The sequence below is a fragment of the Brachyhypopomus gauderio genome, chromosome 4 (assembly GCF_052324685.1).
Source record: "Brachyhypopomus gauderio isolate BG-103 chromosome 4, BGAUD_0.2, whole genome shotgun sequence".
In the NCBI taxonomy this organism is placed as follows: Eukaryota; Metazoa; Chordata; class Actinopteri; order Gymnotiformes; family Hypopomidae; genus Brachyhypopomus; species Brachyhypopomus gauderio.
Window position 1 is genome coordinate 19,752,486 of NC_135214.1, and position 21,516 is coordinate 19,774,001.

At 41.1% G+C, this 21,516-nt stretch overlaps 1 long non-coding RNA gene across 1 annotated transcript in view; it reads right to left on the minus strand.

Annotated features, from left to right (window-relative positions):
* Positions 1-9,052: 9,052 nt before the first annotated feature.
* The window catches only part of LOC143511632 (uncharacterized), a 30,224-nt gene continuing 17,760 nt past the window's right edge, over positions 9,053-21,516 (minus strand). The window contains exon 3 of the long non-coding RNA XR_013130201.1: positions 9,053-9,448. This is a non-coding gene — a long non-coding RNA (uncharacterized LOC143511632). The remainder of the gene's footprint in view (positions 9,449-21,516) is intronic.

Sequence of the window (21,516 nt, forward strand, 5' to 3'; positions counted from 1 at the left end):
CTGAGGCGCTCATCGTGGTTGGTGACAGAGACAGCTAATTTACCTTCACTCTGTGTGCAATCAATAATAGCTGAAAATTGACACAACAAATCTCTATCTAACAAATTAATTGGGCACTGTTCTGAAAATAAAAATGTGTGCTCGACCTGTGGGCCTGAGCCCACTGACACCTTTAAGGGCACAGTCAGTGACTGCAGTGTAGTTTTTCCCAGAAATCCAGTAGTGGATAGTGACATCTTCGACAAGTAGCCTTTCCACTTCCTGTCTGTTAAGACTGACGTGGTGGCTCCCGTGTCGACTTAAGAACTCCTCTGGCTCCCCCTCCACCAATAGACATACAACTGGTTCACTGCATGTGGGGGAACTGGACATCGGGCAGCTTCATTGGCCACCAGGTGGCACTGGCATGTACTGCATGCCAGGAGGCACAACCTGTTGTCCTTGAGTGAGTGCGGGTTTCTGCTGGTAATTTGCGTTTTGGGGTTGCTGGTACTGTATTGGCTGTTGATACTGTACTGGTTGTTGCTGCTGTATTGGCTGTTGCTGCTGATACTGCATTGGTTGCTGCTGATATTGCATCACCAGGCAGTCTTTTGCCCAGTGGTCCATCTGGCCACAACTAAAACAGCCGTTGCTTTGTGTGGTTTGGAAGTTCCCTGCTCTGCCTCCCCTGAATCTACCTTTGGCTCTGCCTCTGCCTCGGTATGTGCCTGCCTGGGCGTAGTAACCGGGCTGTTGTGGCACCGCCCAGCTGTTGACCTGTTGTGGCATAACATAAGGTTGCATCATGGGTTGTATGGGTTGCATCACTGGTTGCGCGGGTGGCTGTACGGCCACTGCCTGTACAGAAGTGTCTTCCTTTGACACTAATTGCTTTTTAGGCTTTGAATTGTCCTTTTCCCTTAACGATTTAAGTAATGCATCTTTCATCAACTTATCGGTGTTTTCGCCCTTCTCTAGCTGTCTCACATGTTCTTTTTCCAACTTAGCTTCTTCCTGCCTGATGGCTTTCTCCACTTCCCAGACCACTCTCTCTGCTCTGTCTAGCGTCTGCTCCAAACGGGTTGGGCCACTCAGACTCAAACTCACAGCCATCCGCTGTTCAATTTTTTGCAATGCATTATTTAACTCTGTTTCTCTAGTTTTCTCGCGCACACAGTCTTCAAGCCTCTTTAGTCTACTCTCCATTTTATCCATAGTCATGTCACTAATAACTTCCATTACCACTTGTCTCCCCTCTTCACATTCACGCTCTCTCACTGATTTTGGATGTGCGGAAGCCCCGTCCAGATCAACGTCACTCATTTCACTCATTTCTCCCACAGACACAGGCACCATCAGCGCTGCACGCGGACGTTGAGGAGCACTGGGTTCACACGCTTTTTCTGCATAGGAAGGGGGCACAGGGAGTACTGTTTATCATCAAACGATTATCATTTCAAAATAAAAAGATTATCATTAATCTTTTGACAAATTTTTCGAAATGTTCTCACATACGACAAATAAGTTTCAGCTTCTTCCAGCTGGTTTTTGTGCTTTTGCTTAGTTAGGGCTCCGCTAGCCTCTAATCCAGGGGTGCTCATTACGTCGATCGCGATCGACCGGTCGATCGCGAAGGAACTGTCGGTCGATCGCGAAGGAATGTGCGTAGATCGCGTCACATAAAATAGTAGTAGATGAATCGCACATCTGCACTGACGGTTGTATTTTGATTGACATTCACGGCAGCCAATCTGCAATCCACTCAACAAATTACGTTCGCCACCCCCCCCCCCGCTCAACAAATTACGTTCGCCGCCACCCCGGTAGATCTTTCTGACTGGGTCATCTTATAAGTAGCTCGCAAGCTGAAAACAGTGGGCACCCCTGCTCTAATCTCTTTTTCTCTTTATTAACCTGGGTGACCCAATGCTTCTCGATGTCCTCCCAATCAACCTGATACACACCACGGTCGTCCGGGTCTGGCCACAACCCTTCGGATCGCATCTTCTCAAAACATTTTTTTACATACACCACTGTGTCCGACCTCATTTTCGGCACAGCACATTTCTCCATAGTATCAACCAAATAGTCCTCCAAACCCTTAATATTATCCATGATATAACTCCGATTTTTAAACTACTTCCAAATTACTTTTGCTTTGATTCGATTCAGTAAATTTTAAAACTTTTTCGTTGTACTCACTAGCGCTTTAATACCCCCGAATTAATTCAGTAAACTTTATCACTTTATCGTCGTGTTCGCGAGCGCTTTAATTCGCCAGCACACACCCCAAGGGCGGACAGACACAAGTTAATATTTCCACACTCCAAACAACTCCAGCTCAACACAGCTTGCGCAAGTTTCACTTCCAGCACTTAAATCGCACGTTTACGGAGCGTCACAAACCAAATTATTATTTCATGCATGAAAATATATATATAATAATTTTTGTTTTACACTTTAACCTCTTATGAAATGCTTCTCTTGTGCTTGTGTACACATTGATGAACGTCTTTCTTGGGGGCTCATGCAATTTACTCAGGGGTTTAAATGTCCTCACATAAGAGGCTCATGGATTTATGGGCGTGGGTTTATAAGTCCCCCAGTGAAAGGCTCACAAATTTTATTACAACACGTGTGCTCAAACAACAATCTATACAGGTCTTTATTCAACATAAAACCACACGATACATGAAAATCAACCCAACACTGCAAATTTGCAAACACACACACAGCTGTAATCTCACCAACCACACACGGAATTTTAACAAAACACACGGGGCCCCCAATAATCAAAATGGCGCGTCCTCCGGAATCCACAGGATTCCAGGCTACCTGCCTTAATTAAAACAACAAACTGGCGCGTCCTCCGGAATTCACAGAATTCCAGGCTACCTGCCTTAATTAAAATAATAAACTGGTGCGTCCTCCGGAATTCACAGAATTCCAGGCTACCTGCCTTAATTAAAATAAACTGGCGCGTTCTCCAATTGTTCCAAGAATAATCAGGCTACCTGCCAAATTTACTGCAGTTTACAGGGCGTCCTCCTACGACTTTGAGTCGTAGGGCAATCCTCCTGTCTATATATCGAATTTGTAACACGTATACAATTTCAATACTAAATTTACAGAGAGTATTTCGCCTCGACCATTTAGTGACTGAACTTTAATTTAGCCTATGACGTAGTAACATCAGCCAATAGGAGAGAATGGCTTCTTACCTTTTTTCAGACCGCGCGGTTTAGTTCAGTCACCTCACGGACGGATTGACCTCCTCTCTTGTCCTAATTGCAGAATTCGACTCCAGCCAAAAACCATCCTCTGCTACCAATTTGTTGGGAATTTTCTTCTCTGGACCCAGACGGGCCCCAACACCGCCCCGATGAACCGACTGGTTTTTGACTGAGTGGTCCAAGCAAAGTCTTGACAACAAAAGTTCTTTTAAAATGATTTATATAGAATATAAATGAATGCAATATAATAGAAGTATACATGGTACAAACTCTCCAGTGCACTGGTGCTAGTTGCCTAGAAATCTACCTAACCCAAGTGGATCTCAGCAGTGTCCAAGCGAAAAGCCCCCCGTGCTGGGCGATGTCCTTTCTTTCATACTCTCTGTCCATAAGTTTCGATTTGTTAAGTTTCGATAACTCCCCAATCCTGGCTGCTCTCCATGGAAATTCACCTGCTCCTCTTCTCCCAGCCTGTGTGCCTGGTTATCTAAAAACTGCTTGCTACACATCATGCACTGAATAGGCCCCTTCTGTTCTCCTCAAGGCCACTAAGGCCTCCTTACTCCTGCTTTCCCACAGTCTCCCTGAAAAACACTAAATTGACACATCAAGTTGTTAGCCTTTAATTTTCTTTTTCTTACAACACCTACTTGAGTTCTTGGTACGCGTGCATGCAGTGTCGTGTCCTCGGCTAGCTTCCCGTGCATCTCTTTCACATCCTTCGACGCTGATTCAATAGCTTGGCATACTTCCAAAGCCTTTTCAAATGTTAGCTTCATTTCAGATAAAAGTCGCCGTTGCATCCGGTCATCATTCACTCCACACACCAATCTGTCCCTTAACATTTCGGGCAATGCGTCTTTGTAGTCACAATGCAGTGCTAGTTTCCTCAATTCAGCCACATACTCAGCTATTGACTCACTGCTCTTCCGTATGCGTGAATTAAATTTAAATCGTTGCACTATTTCACTTGGTGTGGGGTTGAAGTGCTTCTTAAGCTCCGCAGTGAGCTGGTCATACGTCTTTTCTTTTGGCAATGCCGGACTGACTAAATTCCTCAGCAAGCTATAAGTAGTAGCACCAACTCCACTTAAAAGTACAGCCTTCCGTTTTTCTGGCTCATCAATATCATTAGCTTCGAAGAAAAAGTCCAACATTTCACTATACTCCTCCCACGACTGAGTTGCGTTATCAAAAGGGGCTACCGAGCCGATTACAGCTGCCATCATTGAGTTAGCCTGCCGCGGCGTTGGTGAAAACGGCTGCGGGAAAAACTACGCTCACCTCGTGAGAATCGGAACTGCTGGATTTACCGGAGCTCGCTTCTCCGTGACTCGTCGGTAAACTTCAAATCCTTTAAATCCTCGTCGCCAATTGTGTGATATCCTACGGTGGCGTGAAGCAACAATCACACTGGAGATGGTTTTTCTGGTCTTCAAGCCTTTTATTCGCCAATACTTCACAACTGTTGACATATGTTCGACTGCGCTAAAACTCTCTCTTGTTCTGTCTGCATCTCCGATAAGCGTATCGCTAGACTGAGAAAGTAGCTCCCTCTAGAGGCAATTATTATAATTATTCTAAATAGTCATTCAGTCTACCACAGGTATAAAGACACTTTTGACGTTTTACAAAATAAACAAAGATAAAAGGTTTTAATACTGCAGAACAAGAACATTGAGGTGTGGTATAAAGACACTTTTAACGTTTTACAAAATAAACAAAGGTAAAAGTTTTTAATACTGCTGTCGAGAGTTTTGATAAGAGTTTTGCTGTTGAGCGTGTTCACGTTTGAGCGTCTGGTATTAGCAGTTAACTTACATGGGAATGGGCGGGGTTAAAAGTTGTACTGCAGCCAGCCACTAGAGGGCAGCTGACACACGGAGGCTTCACTTTTCACTCGCGTCCAGTCCACTTATATATACAGTCTCTGGATCCAACTGAATGACACTGAATTCCGCGAAATGCAAATTATTCTAACGCAGTAGTGACCAACCTGTGGCTCATGAGCTGCATGCGGCTCTTTGCCTGGTTTCATGCGGCTCCCCAGCCGGTCCGCTCTCACCTGCACTAACGGTCTGTGCCGTGGACCGGTTACCTCATCAACTCTGAGGGCGACACTGCTACATCTTCGTGCTGCATGGTTTGTTTACAAGACTAGCGAGCCGCTAATACTTTTAAAACCGGCAAAGTGGAAAACACGCATTTAACTGTCTTCACACACTCACACGAGTTACTAATTCGCCAACTACTGGCGATCGATTGATCGCGATATAATACTTATTTTTTGTCCATTACACACCCCCCCCCCCCCCCCCCTCCGGTCAACAATCTACACTCGCCACCCCCCCCCCCCCCCCCCAGTCAACAATTTACATGCCCATGTATGATGTGGCTCTTTGCTGTAACACAGTAAAAAAAAAAGTGGCTCTTGGTTTCTGACGGTTTGGCCACCCCTGTTCTAATGGGATGATAGAAAGCAGTCATTCAATTATGCCATATTACCAAAACTCTGGGAAGAACCTCCTACAAACCGATGAAAACAGCTATTTATTACAGCGCGCTTGCGATCACTGACCTCGCTTAGACAGTGCGACCGGAGAAAAATGGCCACGGCTCAATCATTATCATGCGGGGAAATCCAAGTAACTACTTTAAATCCTCTCAGGTTAGCAAATTGTGCTAGCTAGTTCGTAGTTTAGCAAATTGAACAAAATGTACTTGAAGCATAGACCACGTATACATGTGTGTCTGTATATATATACATACACACACACAAGATTAATTATGTATATATAGTTGAAGTCATTCACATTAAACCTCATCAGACTATTCCTCCTTTGTGTAGGTCATTTCAGTCGTCATCGTACAGCAGTTTGTAATTCGTAGCAAGATTCCGTATGCGTGACCCCGTCTATACTGGTGGGGGTATCCTAACGAATGTGATCAGAGTTGGGGCAGAGATACTGTCCTGCCTACCGGTTCTAATGCGCATGCTCTGGCTCCAATTTTCATCTACTGCGCAAGCGCATCCAAGATGGCAGTGTCCATCTTGGTGGCTTCAAAAATTCACAATGGGAGTCAACGGTGACGTACCGTCCATTATATATACGGTCTCTGGTTGGATCATACTTTCAAAAATTTGTAAATGCAATATTGTCCCAAAGTTTCCATCAAACTCATGTTTACTAACAGGAGAATCAAATAAATCGTACTTAATTGTCATGTTTTAATTAATGTAGCCAATCTAATCCTTGACCATCAGTGGTTGTGTTGGGTTTTCTTGTATGTCATGGACTTATTTGACAATGAAGATATGTTGTACTTTACTATATTGGGAATTGAGTGATTGTTGAGGCAGACTGAATATTTTGAGTTAGAAACTTGCTTCCTGAAAAACAGAATGTGTTTAAAATAATCGCTTCTTGGGGGTTCTAGAGCTGGTTTTTAACATTAAATTATGAGTTTAGTCTCTTCCAATGGTTTATAGTCTGTTTTTGATGTGTGAATCTGATGTACATCCTGATCATACAAAAAGAATTTAGAACGCTCCAGATTTAAAATGTAATAGTTTTTATTTAGGAACAGGACTTTTTTCACTGTTTCAGGTTTTAGACGGTTTCTTAGTGGGCAGATGACCTCCCCCGCCTTGGAAAAAACTTGTTCACAAGGCACTGATGATCAGTGTTGCAAATAACGCCATTAAAAATAATGGCGTTAGGTAACAGCGTCATTTTGTCAGTAACGGGATAATATAATTAATTACTTTTCCTGTCTTTACAACGCCATTGACGTTACTAGGGTAAACGCCCCCATTAAGCTCACCCAAATCTAAAAATTGACATATTTAAAGCAAAAGTCATTCTGTTTAGCAGATGTTAAGTTAAAATGAAAGATTAATCTCTCATGTAACAATGGGGATTGTTTCCACACTCAAAACAATCTGTGATGTTATGTCCATGCCATTTGTTGGCAACACACCACTCACTTGGCATATAGATGCAGAGGTATTGCTGGGGTTTTCAGTGAGCTGCACCTGCTGCTGGACTTTAACGGACGTTTCCACAGCGGGTGTGTAAGCATTTTTTGTTTGGTCTTTTACCTGTCCTGGATTCCATGGAAAAATCCCACTTGATTTAAAACCACTTTTTATGTTCTCTGATTTTAAAGAAGCTTCCAAGACCTCTCTGAGTTTTGCAGGGAAATCCTCTTTTCTGATCTTATCCCTGGACACTCGGGCATGACACCGTAACTTCTTTCTCCACTGCCTCTTGACATCTCCAAATATTGCCTTGTCTAAAGGCTGGAGTAGGTGGGTGAGATTAGAAGGAAGTCGAAGTAGTTTGACATTGTTTCCCTCTGCCATTTGGGCCATCTTTAGAGAAATGTGTGATGAATGACCATCAAAAATAAGGATTCTGGGGAAGTTAGAGTCTGAATACTTGACAGACTCAGGCAAGAAAAGGTTTCTGAAGTAGTCCTCAAATAAGGGTCTTTCCATCCACCCATGTCCGGAAACTGCATATCTGGCTGATTCTAATCCACCAACACAACAAGAACTGTAGATGTGTTTTGCTTTGTAGACTGTGAAGGGTGGTAGACTATAACCAGCTGCATTGCTTGTTACTAGGGTTGCAACGGTATGAGATTTTCACGGTATGATAACCGTCTCAGAAAATACCGCGGTATCACGGTTATCACGGTATCACAGTTAGTTTGTATATTATTAAAAGATACACTGACCCTTAAAGAAATTACAACAAGTTTTTTTTTGTTCAATTAACTATTTATTGTAGAAACCTGCAACTATTGTATACAAAATGTCTCCTTAAAAAAAAAAAAAAAAGCTGTAAACATGTTTATATAAATACTGCAAAATTAGAGAAACCTAAATCATGGATTTCAGTACAAATATTTAAGTTTAAATTATTTAATATCTGATCAACTCAGCCTGGGTCAGTGTCTGATCAACAACTGTTGTAAACGTCCGTTGTACTGCCACCAGATACTGTAGAAAGAGAGGATTTATTTCTGACATCATCACAATAGAGATTTCTATTTTAAGGCTTTCACACCGAGTCTGGTTTTAACATGTGAAAAACAGGCACGTTAGAATTTGAAAATGAACGCATGTAAATTAATGGCGTCTTTCACATCCAGTGAAAGCAAGGACCATAAAAAGCTAGGTTTATACTTTTCACTAGTGACCGTAGCGCGCGACTCCGCACAGTTCTCTTGTATTAAATTAACAAATACGAGCCTCTTGTAATTCCAGGACGAAACATGAGAGAACGTGAAGACGTTAAGATTGGGGAAAATAAACAACCATTAAATAATGTGATGAAAAAGCGAATTATTTCGAGTATATGTATAAATATTTAACTTTATTAAGTTTATGGTGCTGGGAAATATTGAACTGGACCTTGAAAGTGAAGTACAAGTGTTTTAATTCCACCTTATAAAGGTGCATGAACCCTGCAAATAAGACTTTGTTCATCGCGCTGAGGCGCGGCGCGCGCAAAGTTACAAAATTCGAGAGGTGCACGACCTCGCTAATCGACAGCGCGATTACGTCATTTTCGCCGCTGACATTAGTTTAGCTTTTTTTGTTAAAAAATGTGTTAAGTCTGATACACTTTCTGCCATTCTCACCGCTGTGCTGAGTAGCTGAACCGGAGCGGAGTTGCGCATGCGCGGGTCAGTTTCTCCGCTGGCTTGCTTTTTACCGGTAATAAGCAAACGCACACGGTATGATAACCGTGCATTTTAATACCGTGGTATACCGTGAAACCGGATACCGCTGCAACCCTACTTGTTACACATACAGTTATCTGCTCTTTACCACTACCACCTGTTTTCTGATAGACATTCTTCGAACCTTTTAGGGCAATGACCATCTCAGAGGTAGGATCTGTTATGAAACCAGTTTCATCCACATTATAGATATTTTCTGGCTTGTTATGCAGCTGTGCGTCATCCAACGTTTTCTTAAGTACTTGATTAAACCAGTGGTCAAGAATGGCAGTCTCATTAGTTGCAATGGCCCTGGTCTCAGAAAACTGCTCAGATTTTCTTATGGACAACTCAGGGTGGTACCTCATAAATCTCTTGAACCACTTGCGACCAGGTCTTCCCTGTGTGATGGGTGTGTCCAGATTTTTAGCCACCACATACTCCTGTACCAGATCTGAAAGTTCAGATCTGGTGAATCCCCTGCCCCACATGGAAAGAACCTATAAAGGGGGAAAATTTAATAAATAGCTAAACAACACGGAATTGCATTTATACATACTCAAATATAGGAGAAGAACATAACCGTTTTGATAAATTCCCAGGTACAAAAAAAGCATTGGTTTTGCCTAACCTAGCCTACACTGTAAAAAGTGTATTTGAGCAGGAGTTCAAGTAATGTAATTTTTTGAGTCAGTTTTATTCAGTTTCCTGCTTTAGTGATGCTAATCTAATTTTGTGGATTGTATCAACTTAAAAATGACACCATGTTACCACAACCTGCGATTCTCAGTTCAGTAAAAGCATGTCAATTAAGTTTCTTTTGTGCGTCTGACTTCATAACGTTAACGCCATGACGTCCATGTAATTTCTAGATTTTACCCCCGCATTTTTTTGTACCGTGACTCGAAAAGAAGGTACGTCTAATACAAGACAAAAACTATATTTTTGTATTAATATGTAAAATTAGATGTAAAATGATGCACGCCGATTTTTGTTTACATTGTATTGTTTGCGTGAAAACTTGCTCAACCAAACCAGATATAGGGTTGCCAACTTTTCAAGCTTGCTTGGAGTGAGAATTGAACCTGGAGGGGGTGGCGAGTTGTTGACGGGGTGGCGAACGTAAATTGTTACCGGGGCGGTGTAAAATTGACACAAATTAAGTATTATATTGCATTGAGTAGGATCTGCCTCATCCGTCTGTAATTCTGTTTTGACTGTGCCTGTAACGATGTTAACCTTGTGCAGTTTGGTTGCCCCTATGATGTGTTTGATACCATGATTCTGCCCTTTTACGCTACTGGACTGTCCTGTGTGTGGTCGCCGGGATGGCTGACCTCCTGGGGGGGGGGGGGGGGGGGGGGGGGGGGTTGGCTGTGTAGCGTCGGGCCAATGGGGAGGGGTGCCAGAGGGTGATGTCATTACCCATGAGCCCTTGCGGCTCTGGCCCTGTTGTGCGTATTATGTGGTGTTTATGTCTGTATAGTGTTATTAATGATTATTAATTGTGTGTTATTAGTTAAGTCACCCCGGTCCATCTTTTTATGTACATATGCATTATCTTACTTCACCCTCCATGTATGTGTAACGTTGCCGTCTTCATGACCTCCCCATGTGTTTCATGTGCAAGGCCAACCTGACTTAGGTCTCAAGTTGTATGAATTGTGTTTGTGGGTGCTGGTTTTATTGAAAGTGAAGAATAAAACCTCTGTTCTGTGGGAGAATGGACTTGTCTGCAGCGTCTTTCTCACAAGTCACAATGTTGTATGACTGTTATGCAGTTTGGACATATTTGTTTAAAATAAAATGATCCGAATGATACATTTTAAGTGCATAGTATGCTTTAATGTTATGTTATTAGTTACATTGCATTTTATTTCTTTCAGCTAACCCATGGGTTAAAGCAAGAAATTTTCATTTGACTGAAAATTTTTCCTGGCAAAAGACAATGCCAGCAATTACTGAAAATGTGGTGTAGCCTCTTTTGTCTAATTCTACACAATAAACACATTTATAAAGTATATTTATCTAAACAGCCTGTGTAATGAGAGAAGAGAGAATCTATGAAGCGACAAAATGCAACACCTGAGCTATAAATGTACATAAATGTTTTTATAATGGAGTTATCTGGGGGTCCTCTTCCAGAACATTGTTTAAAGATCAAGTCAAATTTAGTGAATCCTGGTGAGTTTTAAAATGGTATGAAGCTCTCTTGTTTTTATCAGATTCACTATCGCAAAAACATAAGCAGTAAGATTACCTGGTTTATCTTACAAAAAAATTTAATGTCCAAAAATGGCAAATTAAATCGCACCACTGGATGGAGCTTTTAAATACAAACAGAACAACACCATCCATGTTAAACTGGCTTAGAAATAAAAAAGTTGACATTTCAAATGGAAGAAATGCGCCTTTTTTCTTCGACTATTAAAGCTAAACGAAGAAAAGTCTGTGATCGGTGGAGAGATTCTTCAGTATAAATAACCATAACTTCTATATTTCACTACAAATTCAAATAAAATTTGAAATGTAGTCACTTTATAGTATGGACATGACAGTATAATATTCAAAATGAATGAACAAATGAATATTTAATGATTAATCTTTAAATTAATTAATAAATAAGTCAGGTAATCATTATGGTGAAATAAAAAAAAACTACATTTCTATTAATATTCTGAGAAAACGCTGTAACCTAAAGATTCTGTTAACACAATTAAGACACAATATGATAAAAACAGGCATGTAGGCATGATTAATTCATTATTTATTTATTTATTACTGTTATTAAAATTATCTGATACAAGACAACTCAAAGAAATTATGTCAATAAAGTTTAAAAGTATTGCAACTATTATGATTATAGTTAGTTTAAATATATAAAATATTTTATAAATATTTCGTGTTGGTTTATTAGGACATAAATTATGTGATTTTGTATTACGCCTTACGGTCTGACCACCTGTACCGGCTCAAAAAAAAACACTCTTATATTTCTGATAAAAATTTAACTTTATCAGAATAAGGATAAAATACTGAATTTATCTTACATCTACCTCTGAAGCTCTTCGGATGTCTGAAATACAGGCGGTCCCTGGGTTATTACGACGTCGTGCGTCGTACACGGAACTTGGTGTTTGGTGTGCGCGGCGGAAGAATACACAGTTATGCGGCTCGAGACCGAGGAGGACGGCGTCAGGATAGGATAACTGCGTGCAGTACGTTATTCGCGTACAGTATGTACCTTTGTTCCGACAAAGCCTGGTTAAAGCAAGCACCCACACTACGCAAAGTAAAGCCTGTATACCTGACGAGTCGCCCTCGCGCCGAAAATGGCGTAATCGCGGTGGCTCCACCTGTGCACGAGAGCCTCGCGCGCTGGCGATTCGCGAGGTCGTGCACCTCTCGAATTTTGTAACTTCACTTCGCCCGCGCTTCAGCGCAATGAACTAAGTCATGTTTGCAGGGTTCATACACCTTTACAAGGTGGAATTAAAACACTTGTACGTCACTTTCAAGGTCCATTTCAATATTTCCCAGCACGTTAAACTTAATAAAGTTAAATATTTATACATATACTCGAAACGATTCGAAATAATTCGCGTTTTATTCACATTATTTAGGGGTTGTTTATTTTCAAAACGACCGATCTTAACGTCTTCTCTCATGTTTCGTCCTGGAATTACAAGAGGCTCGTATTTGTTAACGTAATACAAGAGAATTGTTCAGTCAGATAGCTATTTGTTGTGAAACGAAGTAGATACAATTTCAAGCATGTTCATTTAGCCTAAATTCCAGCACTTTTTTTCCTGAAACACAAAGCAACATTAAAATTGGTCAGGTGAATGTTCCCTCCCCAGTTTTTGAGGGCTGTTTCTTTATACTACCACATATCGTTTCGGACAACACTGCAAAGAATGCGACGCGCCAAGTAGCCTCCGCCGTTTGCTCAGGTGTGCGGAGTCGCGCGCTTTCTTCTGTGCCCATGACAAGCTTGGCATGAAGTGGGGCAATGATAGACAGAGTGGGCATGCTCTCCTCTGACAGTACCAAGGTGGCATCTTTCATTGGCTTGAGTGCCTTGAGCACTTCTTCCGCACATGTGATGTCAGTCTCGCTAAGTGTGAAGATATCCTTTTCACTCTTTCTGACCTCTGTTGAAAGGAGTGCTGCACAGATGGCTGGTTGTTGTTCTAAAAACCTTTCTATCATGTCGTAAGAGCTGTTCCATCTTGTGACAACGTCTGTGATCAATCTGTGGTTTGGTAGCTGGAGCAGATCTTGTTTTTGTTTTAGCTGGTGGCTGGCTATGGTGCCGCGTCTGAAAAAGGTTGTAACGCGTCTGATCCTGCTGAGTAGTCGCTCTACTTTTGGCAATTTTAGTGCTTTCTGCGAGGTAAGATTGAGGCTGTGTGCAAAACATCGTATCTGGGTCATGTCTGCAAGTTTTGCCGCGATATTCATATTAGATGCATTGTCCGTAACAATAACAGGATCTTTCGCTTCAAGTCTCCATTCAGTAACGGCTTCCTTCAGTAACTCTGCGATGTTCTCTCCTGTGTGGCTGACATGCATCGCTCTTGTCTGTAGAACATAAGCGTCTAGCTTCCACTCACCCGTTATATGATGCGCTGTTATCGTTACGTACGATTCAGTTGCCCTCGATGTCCAAGCGTCGCATGTCAACGCAACCCTCTCGGACGAGCTGAGAGACTCTGCCACCCTCGTCTTTACCTCCTTGTACAACCTGGGTACAGCGATGTCAGTGATGTGTTGTCGGGATGGTATGGTGTAACGAGGCTCCATTATATTCAACATATTACGGAAGCCTTCGTTCTCTACAACGCTGAGAGGGCGCATATCTTTGCAAATAAAATAAAGTATTGACTGAGTTATTTTGGTTGCACGAGTTGAGGTTGGTGGTAACTTTAGTGTGTGAACTTGTCCTAGAGTTAGTTGAGAGGTGTCCACGCGTTTACCGTTAGCCGTTTGCTGTTCTGCTAACTGCACATCAGAATGGTGTCTTGCTAAGTGTGTTCTCAGATTTGTCGTGTTCCCCGAATATTTTATTTTGGCATGGCACATTTTGCAGATGGCATGGCTCTTATCGATCTTCGTTGTACTTTCTTCGTTGTAGAAGCCAAAATGAGTCCACACTTCAGCTCTGTACACCCCAGGAGCCGGTCTAAGGCTTTTGCATTCGGCCATCGCTAACGCAGTTAGGTTTGCTAATACAGTGAGGTGGAGATGCCGAATGGCTCAAGATTGATCACAGCACTGCCACCTCGCGGCCAGGTGGTTAAACGCAACACAAAATGAACCACTGTCTGCCATCTAGGGCTCGGTTGGTTAAACACAACTTAATTCATCGATGCTGTGTTTTTGAGAATCGATACAGTATCGCAAGACATAATATCGCGATATTCAAGTGAATCGATATTTTCTTACACCCCTAGTCCCTGTACTCAGGTACACCTGCTGCCCCTGATGTGCCTCAAGACTTATGTAGTCCTTCACCCTCTGTGTCAGTGCCTTCCTGTCTACTCCGAAAGTCCTAGACAGATGTGAGAGGTTCCGGATCGTACCCTCTTTATATAGGCGACATGCTTCCTTCATCTTTGGGCAGGAGCTGTAGTTTTGTCATCTTAACTCTGTAAAAATAAGATATTGCTAATTATTTTACCATAATGTACACAGAAAACTGACAGTGATTGTTTTTAGACCATAAATGAACTATTCACATAGGCAATCTATGTAAGTGAGCTTAAAGGGAGCACTCTGAGCTTAATGGGGACAGAAATACTTTCGCATTTAAAATGTAATGGACTTTATTTTAACATCAGTATTTTGTCACAAAAATGTTCTTTACCATGTATATAATCTTATAGTGTAGTGAAGCACGAAATACTGATTATATGTGTGACGCGCAGGCAGGGTGAAGGACGAGACACGGGAATCCTTGCTGACTGACGTCACGGTTACTTTATTTACAAATAAGCGCATAAAGCGCACGAAGAACATAGACGCATTCACAACAACGTGTAAACCTTAGACAACGACGAGCACAGGACACTGCGCGAGTGCACATTAAATAGACAAACCACATTAGCCCCAAATGATTACGAAACGATTCACAGGTGAGACATATTATCACACAACATAACAAAAACCACGGAGATCCACTGACGCAGACAAAGCACGTGGACAACGTTAACACACGCCCAAAAGGGAGGGGCCGGGGTCCTCAACGTGACAATATGTTTATACTTAAGCTTTTCTCCGATGTGCTCACACTGATGCACTCCATTTTTTATGCTGCTGTACCCTTTAAGCTCATGTAAAAATAATACAAAATCTTTAAAAAACCCTGCAATCTACAAATATTATTTCTCATCCATTTGGAAATAAATGATGTGCTAAATAGTAAAACACAAGAAATTATCATGTGTGATTTACTATATTGGTGTCTGCAGCAATCTCATATGACTAGCATGCTAACAAGGAATTGCAGCATTTGCTAAAATGCTGTAAACCTGTATTTTGAATTAACTGTAACTTTCTCTTACATCCAAGTTCCAACTTGTGCTAGGTTGTGTTAAAACTATTAATCTCTTAAATTTGTAAAAATTGGTGATACTTACCCAAATTAAAATTTGCTGTATATTAAAATTTTCCAAATCTGAGGGGTCTCTCCAGAGCAATGTTTTCATGTGGCTTTCAAAATGGCTGCCAGGAAGAGGGAAAACTGACAGGATATTGTTAAAATATGCAGCAGTATGATTGGCTTTAAGTTGCATGGGATATTTTTAAAAACAATTACATATCTTGATTTAGTTATCAAGCAGGATAATAACTTTTTTGTATTAAAATAATTTGTGTTCAAAGTTGCAAGTGCTTAATGGGTACGTGAGCTTAATAGGGGCCGTTACCCTATATATTGATATACTAATGCGAGCGGCCCGCTGCCCAGGCTAGTGAGGTGTAACAGATCCCGATAGGTCACAGTTCTCGGTGTAACACCTGTTTAACTTAACAAGTCAGTAAGCGATTGGCTAAGGCAGCATTATGGTAGCCAATCAGATCCAGTGTTTTTACATGCGCGCCGAACAGTGCCGCCGTTCGGCATACGCAGACCACGCAGGGCCCCAACCATACTGCGGGGCCTCCAATTAACTGAAAAATTTGTTGAAATTATGACACATTTTTGTCTTTAAACATTGTATGTGCCCCTACCCCATTACTTAATCGGGGTAAATAAATTAATAGTTTTTTTGCCTAATATAAAGCCCCCATGATCCACCCCCGCCACGATTCCCTGAAATGGCACGGTCCTGTTCGCTGTGTCACCTAGATTGCCAGATGTGACGATTTGCAGTCCAATAAATGCTCAATTAATGCGTCCAATAAATGCATAGAGGTGCTAAATCCAACACCATTTTAACTGATGTGGCAATTCTATACAGTGCCCAGTGCTATATTTTACCCTAAACAAACTAATTGGATGGAAAAACGTCCCCAATCTGGCAACCCTGGTCCTACGCGTAGCAATGCGAGCTCACTTTCGAATTAAATGCCTAAATGATAATGAAGTAAATGACAATGAAGAGACAGCAAGACTCCGGAGCTGAAAAGCAGAGGAAAAAAAAAACAAAAAGATGATGCCCGTGCAACACTTGCTGGTAAGTATGTGTTAAAGTTTTAAATCTGTGGATTGCTCTCAGAATCATCTTAACTCTTCCGATCACAGTTGCATCTGCTGAGCGTAGTTTCTCCAAACTGAAACTTATTAAAACATATCTACGGTCAACAATGGGACAGGAGCGTTTAAGTGGCCTTGCCGTCATCAGCAGAGCACATAGTCTGTCTTTTGATGACCTCATTAGTGATTTTGCTGCCAGGAAAGCTCGCCGTGCACTTGTGTAAAGCCTTCTTCTTTATTTAGAATTATTTATTATATTTTTATTGTAAAGCCGTCTTTATTCATTTGCATAATTATTTGTTTATTGCTCAATTGTTTATTTGGAATCTACAGGATTCTTTTATTTATTTTAATTCTAATTCTAGTGTTAAGAAAGTTATTTATTATTTATACACAGTGATGGCTAAGTTACCTTGAGAAAGTAATCCGATTACTGATTACTCCTTTTAAAAGTAACTTAGTTACGTTACATATTACTTGATTTTAAAAGTAACTACGTTAGATTACAAGTTACTTTAGTAGTTACATTCAGCAGCAAAATAAAATTTTCCAATACTCACTTTATTGGAAGTTCATTTTTAACAGTAACAATGTATTGAAGCAGGTTCAGTAACCGAGGCAGAAACTGCTTAATCCAAAAATCCCGAGGAGGGAGTGTCACTTAAAGGGCAAGACTCTCCTGACATTACGTTTGTGTAGCTGCGCGGTATTATTTGTAAATTTATTTGTAAACGTAATACAAGCGAACTGTGGTGGGTTTCCCGAAACGTTCGTAGCGCCAAGTACTTCGTAACCTCGTATGAAACGTACGAGGTTAAGAAGTACTTAGCGCTACGAACGTTTCGGGAAACCCACCCCTGTTCAGTCAGACAGCTTGTGAAACGAAATACCATTACAATTTCAAGCATTTTAAAGTAGGCAACGTTAGTCAAAATTCCAGCACTTTTCAAACGTGGAACACAGTGCGACATTAAAATTCTTCAGGTAAATGTTCCTTCCCCTGTTTTTGAGGGGTGTTTCTTTATACTACCTACCACATATCGTTACGGGAGGACACTGCAAAAAATGACTTGTAAAACGCGCTCGCGCTCTCACAGGGTCGCGCGCAGCGTGCAGAGTCGAGCGCTACGGTCAGACGCAAAAGTAGAACTGAGCCAAGAAGAAAGCGAAAATATATATTTTTACTAGGGAAAATAAAAATAGTAACGCACAGTTATTTGGATAAGTAACTTTAATCTGATTACTGGACTGGAAATAGTAGCGCGTTATATTACTCGTTACCGAAAAAAGTGGTAAGATTAGAGTAACGCGTTACTAAGTAACATGTTACTGACATCACTGTTTATACATTATGAGTGGTGCTGCTGTGCTGTTATTTACCATGGCTTATTATAACATTGTAAATGTTGCTACATTGCTACATGTGAATGGTTGTAATCAGAGGTGGGCAGTAACGAAGTACATTTACTTAAGTACTGTACTTAAGTACAGTTCTTGAGTATTTGTACTTTACTCAAGAAATAAATACTTATGACTTTCACTTCACTACAGTTGAATAACAAATACAGTACTTATCACTCCACTACATTTCTGTCCAGCTCTCGTTACTCGTTACTTCCACACACAACTCTCCTCCCCTCCCCCGATAGTATTTTCACAGGTGACAGCCTATCAGCAATCAAGGATGTGTCTGTGAGGTGTAAAATCAAGTTCGGTGTCGCTAGTCGTTCTTTTCCTAAATAACAGCAACATGAGCGGAGACGGCGGTGATGGAGCATGCCAGGGTTGCCAACTTTTCAAGATCGCTTGGAGGGAGATTTGAACCTGGACTTGGTGGCGAGTGTAAATTGTTGATCGGGGGTGACGAACGTTACCGGGGCGGTGAAAAATGGACACAAATTAAGTATTATATCGCGATCGCCGGTGGTTGATAGATATAGATCAGAGGTAAATAAACTAGATTTTTAATCGGTGTGAGATATCGGAACTGTGGCATGAGAGCGTGTGAAAACGGTCAAATGCGTGTGTCTCACGTTCAATGCGTGAGAGCTGGCAACCCTGGCATGCTCATTTGCACCCATGGCCGTAACTCGACAAAATGTTCGTTTTCTGAACGGATGAATCATTCCTATCGTTTTAAATGCATGCTTTGTTTGCCAAAAACAAACTATATCACTGCATACCAAAATTCACCGTCCCACCTGAGGAAGTATATTACGGTATGCAGCCTAAATGTTTTGTTAAGTGACTATGTAGTCAGAGGAGCTTTGCAGTAAGGCTAGTGAAATGACTTTGCCTGCTCACTCCACTGCTAGGATCACTATAAATAATGTTAACATTATATTGGCAAGTAATTCAAACTACGGAAACATCAATAAGGGAAACCGTGTGGGTTAATCGAACCTTGTCAAATAATGTTTCCATTCTAATGTCAGTGTAGAATTAATGTCAATAATTCTAATGTGGCTGTGATTTCTAGTTTGAAAAGAGTTTGTTAGCATGTTGGGTGGCATGGATTTGGTGGGCTTTATCCATACTGCAAAAGGTTGTAGCAAGGTTAGACTACCAAGATGTCACACTGCTAATTTTACTTTGTCTTTGTTTATATTGACTGTAGCATAATGTTGAATTGGATGACTGAATACCTAACTAGCAAAGAGAGAAAACCGTCATTTTATTATTGACTTTTAATATGGTAACATAATTTGCTTAAACAGGTTAGGCTAGCAGGGTCCCCGCGGGTCCTTAAAAAGTCTTAAATTTAGTTTTACATATTCAAGGTCTAAAAATGTCTTAAAATGTCTGGAATTTTAGGAGGGGAGGCATTAAAAAGTGTGTTGCTCAGTTTTTCTGTTTTATTTTACCGATGTATATCCCACAATAAGTATCATTTCCGCAACGGCCGTATACTCCGCCTAATGGCAGTAGTACGTCACCTAACAGGTGGAAAACAGCAGACGATGCTTTAGCTGCCAGCACGCTGCTTTTCTTATTTGAGGGCTGCGGCGGGAACAACAATACAAGGATACAGACATGTGTAAATGTCCATTCAGTGAAGTGGCTGGAGGATGAAAACATATTGTGGCTAGCTGAAACCTTCCAGTGATTCGTATGAGGCGATGTGAACTTGCCGAAAAACATTTAAACTTGGTACAATGGGCTGTAAAGCGCTGGATTCTCATATGAAATCTGAAAAACACAAGCGATATGATAGCACTCGTAATAGTAATATGCATATCGAGTCATTCGCTGCTAACTGCAGTTTAACTGTAAGTGCCAAAAATGATTTGTCTACTGTGTAGTGCGACCAAACGTCTGTATTTCCCGGAACGTATTTCACGTCCTGTGAGGAAATGTCCTGATTTTTAAATTACCTTCATTGGACCATTCAATTTAAATGTACAGGCACTAGGGCACTGCGCACGGCGCTGCATGTGCCGTAACCCCTCAAGCTTTGTTTATACATGACGCGTCACGACCGTCGCGAGGTTTCGCGTGCCGACAATGACGTAATCGCGGTGGCTCCGCCCCTGCGCAAGGTCCCCGCGTGCTGTTGCTTCGCGAGGTTGTGCACCCCCCCCCCCCCCCCCCCCCCCCCCGTCAGCAACTTACGGTCGCCACCCCCCCGTCAACAATTTACACTCGCCACCTTCTCCAGGTTCAAATCTCACTCCAAGAGATCTTGAAAAGTTGGCAACCCTGGTATTATTTTTTCTTGTGAGAGGTATTAAAAGGTCTTAAAAGTCATTGAATTTGAGATTAAAAAATGTGCAGATACCCTGGCTAGGCTAATCAGTGAATTGTGGTTTTAGAAAATGTTTTTGTTCCTTAAACTAAAGTGTAGGTTAAACTTTTCTGCTACCACTACCTGAATGATGTACATCATTGGAATATGCCTTATGGATTATTATCAAAGACTGTATGAATATTATGCCCAAAGAGGATTTGGTAGGATGTATAATACTTTTAAACTATAACTTTTTTACAAATGTGACGGAAGGTGTACTTTAATACTTAAATATTTTTAAAAGCAAGTACTTCAGTACTTTCACTTAAGTAAGATTTTGAACATGCAACTTTCACTTGTATCGGAGTAGCATTTGACCAGTGGTATCTGTACTTTGACTCAAGTAATGAAATTGAGTACTTCGTCCGCCTCTGGTTGTAATGCGGATTATATTAAATAGTAACAGTTTGAGTTGACCTTTTGTGTATATGTGTTTGTGTGTGTTTGTGTCGGGGGGGCTCCCTGACCAGTTATGCTTAGGGCCTCTAAAACCTTAGCAGCAGCCCTGGCGCCGAAGCATGCCAGTGACATGACACAAACGGAGAAGAGGCAGAAATGGCGAGTCAGGGGCAAGCCAAAGAAAAATTTGCATTTTCAAGGTGACGATATAAACATTATTTAAGAAAATACTTGAAGTTCCTGAATGTCTACCAGACTGGGTATTTGAGTTATTTAATTAGGAATATAGGTTTTATTGTTACGTTTACTTCTGTTGTGAACAAATCAGTTGTCTCAAGAATTTTTTTTAACAAAGATTTGGGATTTTAAAGGATTTTATGCTGCACTGGTCTGTGGATGTGCAATAAATATCAAAAGTTAAACACATTTCTGATCTACTCATTTCAACTGACTGTGAACTGCTTTTTCAAAAAATCCTTATTCATTGGCATATAACTTTTTTTTTTACTGTAATGCAAATAGTTACTTTCCTTGGTAATGAGTTACTTTTATTATAGAGTAATTCAGTTACTAACTCAGTTACTTTTTTGAACAAGTAGTCAGTAACTATAACTAATTACTTTTTTAAAGTAACGTTCCCAACACTGCTGATGATGCAGGTGAACAGAGGAACTTCAGTGCCA